Below are 6827 nucleotides of genomic sequence, written 5' to 3'. Positions count from 1 at the left end.
CCCTCCCTATAGATATGCAGTGTAGTTCCCCCCCTTCCTATAGATATGCAGGGTAGTTCCCCCCCCCTTCCTATAGATATGCAGGGTAGTTCCCCCCCCCTTCCTATAGATATGCAGGGCAGTTCTCCCCCTCCCTATAGATATGCAGGGCAGTTCCCCCCCTCCCTATAGATATGCAGGGCAGTCACCCCCCCCTCCCTATAGATATGCAGGGCAGTTCCCCCCCTCCCTATAGATATGCAGGGCAGTTCCCCTCCCTCCTTATAGATATGCAGGGCAGTTCCCCCCCCTCCCTATAGATGTGCAGGGCAGTTCCCCCCCTCCCTATAGATATGCAGGGCAGTTCCCCTCCCTCCTTATAGATATGCAGGGCAGTTCCCCCCCTCCCTATAGATATGCAGGGCAGGTCCCCCCCTCCCTATAGATATGCAGGGCAGTTCCCCCCTTCACTTACCAGTAGTTGTGCCAGCGTCGCTCCTCTCCTCAGATCAGCAGATAGGAAGTGAAGACGTCCTGCTTCCTGTCTGCTGCACAGCAACAGGCAGCCTGGCGATTGGCTGTGTGTTGCTAACCACTGACCACCAATGCTTTTGATCGTCGAGCCCTCCACCCCCCCACGGCGACACCCCCCCCCCCCCGCGGCGACACCCCCCTCCTCCGCGACGACACCCCCCCCCCCCCGAAAAAAAAAAAAGAATGAAGAAAAAAAAAAAAAGAATGAAAAAAATAAATAAATACTCGCAGCCCCGCGCCCCCCGGGTCCCAGCGCCCCAGGCTGCAGCCTGGTCAGCCTAGTGGTTGATCAGGCCCTGTACATATAGGGCCTGATTCATTAAGGAAAGTGGGAAAGTAAAGCAAAAACATTGAGTAACTTTGAACCTTGGCAAAACCATGTTACATTAGAGGGGGAGGTAAATTTAAAATGTGAGGACAGGTTTATAATTGAGGTAGGGCATGTCCTAAATTAACTTTAAATTTCAGTGTAAAAATAAAGCTATCAAGTGTTTGTGTGTTACATGAAATAACAGAGAGTATATATCTTATGTTCTAAATAATAAACTAATTTGTACCCCTTGCATTGTGACATGGTTTTGTCCAGGAGAAAACTTGCTCTTATTTTGCCTTACTTTCCTTAATGAATCAGGCCTATAGTGTGTTGCAAATGAGGAATTTATATAATCATGAATAGAATAATTAAACAACTACTTTGCAAAAGCTTTAGTAACTCTTAGATGATTGATTGTTATGGGGCAGAAACAGGTGAGAGATGTTTGTTTTAGCTTCAGACCTTTAGACTGATTGATTACTTATATGCAGATTCTCATATAAGTAATCAATAAAACAGTTTAAGACATACATGAACACAGTAAATCATTGTATATTTTTACCCACAGGTATTGTCCCACAAACACAGGTGGACTTTCTGGTTCACTTGTGATGCTTATGGTAGAACACAGAATCCATAAGCATCTCACAATCTTTTTTTTTACAGGACTGGTACAATATTGAAAAATAAAGAATAATTTTTTTTTTAAAAAAAAAGCTATAAAAACTAGTGGAAAAACAGAGTGCAGTTTATTTTCACTTCACAAATTATATATAAAGTGATGCTCAGTATTTCAATATGCAGAGTAATAATGTAATTGCTTGTCCGATTCCTGAGTGTACCTAATGCAATAGCACTGTGCAGTGGCTGTCTGTATGAGTTAAAAACTGAAGTCACTGACTGAGTCAAATATCAATATAGAGCTTGTTGATCACAGATATCCGTTCATCGTTTATTGCGCCTGTGAGCACCATATTATGGTTCCTTAACCAGCACTTATTCAGCCAATTTTGTAGACTGTACTCACACACTTACTGTACTGTGCAAATAATCCAAGGTAGTAATGCAAAAGGCAAACATTGTTTGTAATTCAGGTGAAGCCACAGTTGTTAGTCTGATTGCTCCAGTATCTTATAAGGAATTATTGTGTGTTTGAAACCGCACCTCAACTGAGAAACAACTTTGGAGATTCTGTTATGTTTGAGAGGAAGCTTATCACTTGTTTAGGAATTTCAGGCTATTCCTGAATAGATTGCCAGGTGTAAATTCCCCACATATATACTGCCTTTGTGAATGACTTTGCAGAGGAGAAAAATTGTCATATTCCTGGAGACCAACAGTGTTGAAATTGGCTACAGATCTGAAATACAGGGGTTGTTTGGTTAACAATAGCTAATTGAATTAAGTTGATTTGTAGTGGTATATAAATTATGAATGTATTTAGAGTTAAGCAAGCAACTGAAGACTCCCACATTGTGCTAGCTTTGAAATCACATCTTGGTGGGGGCAGTTTTGTATTAATAGTGTAAAATATCATTTTAATCCTTTAGTGATCATATACACTTCACACAGGCTCAGGTGAGTGCTGTTTGTGACATTATGGGCAGCACGTGGCAAAGTGGTTAGCACTTCTGCCTCACAGCGCTGGGGTCATGAGTTCAATTCCAGACCATGGCCTTATCTGTGTGGAGTTTGCATGTTCTCCCCGTGTTTGCGTGGGTTTCCTCCGGGTGCTCCGGTTTCCTCCCACACTCCAAAAAACATACTAGTAGGTTAATTGACTGCTATCAAAAATTGACTCTAGTCTCTCTCTGTCTGTCTGTGTGTATGTTAGGGAATTTAGACTGTAAGCTCCAATGGGGCAGGGACTGATGTGAATGAGTTCTCTGTACAGTGCTGCGGAATCAGTGGTGCTATATAAATAAATGGTGATGAGGATGATGATGATGAACTTTGTTTGTGTTACACTCCACAAACTCTTTTTATATTTTTTATCTGTCTTTTTTTCAGCATTTCATTACCTCCTTCACTCTGTTGTTTTCCTTCACTCTGCACTTTCTTATACTTGGACATCTCTAACCTGATAAATAATTGCAATAGTTATTGACACACTGTTGTAAAAGTAAAGTGAAAAGATAAATATGTAGTCTTCTGGCAAACCAACAGGAGACAGTGCCTCTAGACCCCCGTATTTTGGTTCTGGTTTTGGTCTTGGATCTCTATTTTTTAGAAAAATTGCTACAATATGGTAAAATCACATACTTTTGCTGATTTTTGATCCTACATTGTTATTAACCTCAATAACACTAATTTCAAGGTTTTGGCCACCTTACAGGTCACATTATTATTTTCATACACCAATACTGCAGCGGCCTGGCTGGATGGTAAGCGACAGAGCAATGACTCAAACACACAGCAGTTCCTAGCACATCTAGGGCCCATTGGCACACATCAGTGACAGAATAGAAAAGTGGTGTAAGATGGTATTGTCCTTGGATCATGAAACCAGTTATGGTATAGTTGATCGCTCCACCTGTTTCTTGGATAAGTGAGGTAATTCTATAGCTAATACATGGCAACGATCGCACCACCTGTTTCTTGGATAAGTGAGGTAATTCTACAGCTAATACATGGCAACGAGCCTGACCCCCCCGGGATGCGTGCTTTTATCAGACCTACACCAATCCAGGGTGCCAGACAATGCACTAAAAAGAGCCATTGTAATTCCCAGCAAAAAGCCAGTTCATCAGTGAGCTTCGAATCAGCCCCAATTCCCCCAAAATTGTAATGTAATTAGGTACCTTTTATGTAAAGTGCAGATTACAAACACAACAAAACACGTGTGGGAAAATGTGGCCTCTAAGAGGCTGACTAGTAGACACAAAAGACATTGCATGGATGGCTATCCAGGGATGTCTGCCTCTCAGGACACCGGAACCTGGTCCGATATGTCCACTGCCCCTTCTGCATCACCAGAAGGGAAACAGCACAGCGTATTTTTTGGGACTGCCCCACTACACAGGCACTGTTGGATGCCTTGGAACATGGACATTAGGACAGTGTGCCCAGAACTTGCCTTTCATACCATCTTGTATTTTATGGATTATTTCCTGGGACTCACATCATTGGGCAATCCAGGAGGCCTGGAGCCTAATGAACTGCTTTAAGGATGCTTTTTGGCTTGTCAGGAATCACCTCATCTTGAAAAGGGAGAAGATGACCATCCAGGACTGTCGCAGGCTGATCCACAGCCTACTAAGAGACTATAGCACCATTGACAGTCCTGAGGAAGAGGAAGATGATTCATTTTCTGTCTCCCTCTTCTTCTTCTCCCACTATGTGTCTGTTTATTCAATATAACACTGTTGAATTTGCCTGCAAATTCAGAAGACAAGCCTGCTTGTCTTCCTATTCATCATTGACTCTTAGCAATGGAGCACTCGTCTTTGGGTGTATATTAAACCCTACACTTATTAGTGCAAATTAAGAAAAAAAGCCTGCAAGGACTTGTAGATTACTATTTCAGCAATGACAAAATTACCAACTCAGCTCTTCTATTTGGGTATATAACTGTATATTAGACCCTACACTTAGTAGTGCAAAATTAGAAAAAAAGAGTGCAATGACTGGTACATTAGGATTTCAGCAGTGACCAACACAGCTCTTCTATAAGGGTGTATATCAGACCCTACACTTTGTAGTGCAAATTCAGAAAAAAAAGAGTGCAATGACTGGTATATTAAGATTTTAGCAATGAGAAATTCAGCAATGGAGCTTTCTCTAACACTGCTACCACCCTCCTCATCTCTTCTATCACTTTGCCTGCCAAACTGCTCTATACTCTGTCCTATCCCTTCTCTGTCCCTTTCTCAAATGGTGCTTGATCGCGATGGAGTGTGGTATTTATAGATTCCAAAACTCCCGAGATCCAAGATCCAATGACGTCACAATGACGTTTTCTCTCGTTTTGGAATCCGAATAGGAGCGAGAGTACCGAGCCGACTCGACTCGATACTCGGAACCCCAAATTTCGGGTGGGTTCGGTTTTCAGGAAACCGAGCCCATCCATCTCTACAAGAAAGGCCATTGGAAAGTCTGCCAGTCAATAGCATAGTTGCCAACTCTCCCTGGTCACCAGGTCAGTCCCAGGATTCAAAGTCTATTCCTGGAAATGTAACTGTTTTTCACTATTGACCAACTTAACGGTGAAATTTTTCTAATTATGTAAAGTAAATGCTCATTATCTGTTATTACTCTATAGAATTTGTAATGCAATATGTATGAAAGAGAAGTATCTAAAATCCCTCAAAAATACATGGTAGCATAGTGCTCTATTTATCAAAAGGGCAATAGGGCTTTTTTCACTTCACCATATACATCATAAGAGTTACTGCCTTGTGGATGAAGGCTTCCCCAATCCTATTTATCAAGTCTACCATGATACCAGCTCTGCAAATGCTTACAGTTAGAGAACTTGAAAATATACTGCAATAAATATTTTTTTCAGTATGGAACTTTTTCAAATTAATGTGGATATTTCCCTTCGTAGTGTAAATAAATTATTTTCTAGAGTGGAAGGGAGGGAAGGTAGATGTAATATAACTTTTTTTTAATCATATCTGCCTTATTTGCCTTCCTATTCCATGCATGTTTCGGACCCTTGCTCCTTGCTCAGTACAGGAGAACAGGGGCCTTCAGAGCAATAAGTAACATTTATTGGATATTTTTTCTTGTGGTAGCTGATCAATCAGCTTCCATTGAGATAAATTAAATTTAATAAATCATTTTAATAAATTTTTTCACAGTGAGGTAACACTTTTCACTGTAATAATCATTATGATAATAAATAGAGCCTTAAAAGGATTTACCATGTTTGGATGACTTTAATTTAATTTCTTATGTTTAAATTTGTATATACAATTTATTGACTTGTACTTGCTCTCCTGCACAACTAATAAAATATGCTACTTTATCTTTCTGGTAACCATCTGTGCTATAAAGACGATAATCGATAAAGAATGCAATCTGGGGGGGAATACATGCATTAATATAAAAACAAAATTATACTTACTGTGGATGTCCCCTTCCCAGAATCTGCTGAGCTCTTCTGTGGCTATAAAAGTCCCATTCCACACTCCTCTCTCCTCTTACTGCTCAGCCTGTTACAAGCACCCCAAAGGGGCTTAGCAAGCCCTCCACTGTGGACATAGAATTTGTGTGACTCTGGTAGATCTGACGAATGGCACCACAGTTCACATAATTTTATTTTTTATTTATTCACACAAATTACATCTAAAAGCTGAATTTTTAGATTTGGGTGGAGTTATTCTTTAATGTGGTTGGTCATATTGCTTCTAAATATAATGTCATAATTACACATTCATACTTAGCGAAAGCAAACAAATGACTTTTTATCTGTCTAATCTAGAGCAAAATAGACAATAAAAACAAAATACCTGATTAGTCGCTGTGATCTGATGCAAATTGCAACCTAAATACAATGTTAGTAACTGACCTTATGCCCTTATTAGAAAATAGCAAAAACAAGTTTAAGAAAGTGCATATGTAAAAACCTGTACTGGCTCATATACAGTTACTGTAGTACTTAGAAAATATCTTGCTTTTATAATTTTATCAAGGGAGTCCAAGGCTATGCCACTATCTGATAATTTTTTCGTTTAGAAGTCTCATTGCACTGACCTTGAATACCTCTGAAATTATAGATAAGCATAGCTGATATCACTTTAAAAACATGCAATTAATTTCACCATCAAGTAAACAGATAAGACCGCGCCTCAACCATTTAAAGAGGAAGTTTCATCAAAACATTTTGTACATGTTACATAAAGACACTTTATATAGACAAATGTTTACATGTATTGTTTTGTTATTGTATCTAGCCCTTTAGCTATACTGTATATCTACAGATTCATACAAGTGAGGATACCTGCTGATAACTATATTCCTATATTCACCATAGTGCATATATATTACTGTGCCA

This window comes from Mixophyes fleayi, chromosome 4 (assembly GCF_038048845.1).
Source record: "Mixophyes fleayi isolate aMixFle1 chromosome 4, aMixFle1.hap1, whole genome shotgun sequence".
In the NCBI taxonomy this organism is placed as follows: Eukaryota; Metazoa; Chordata; class Amphibia; order Anura; family Limnodynastidae; genus Mixophyes; species Mixophyes fleayi.
Note: the sequence above shows the minus strand (reverse complement) of the source record.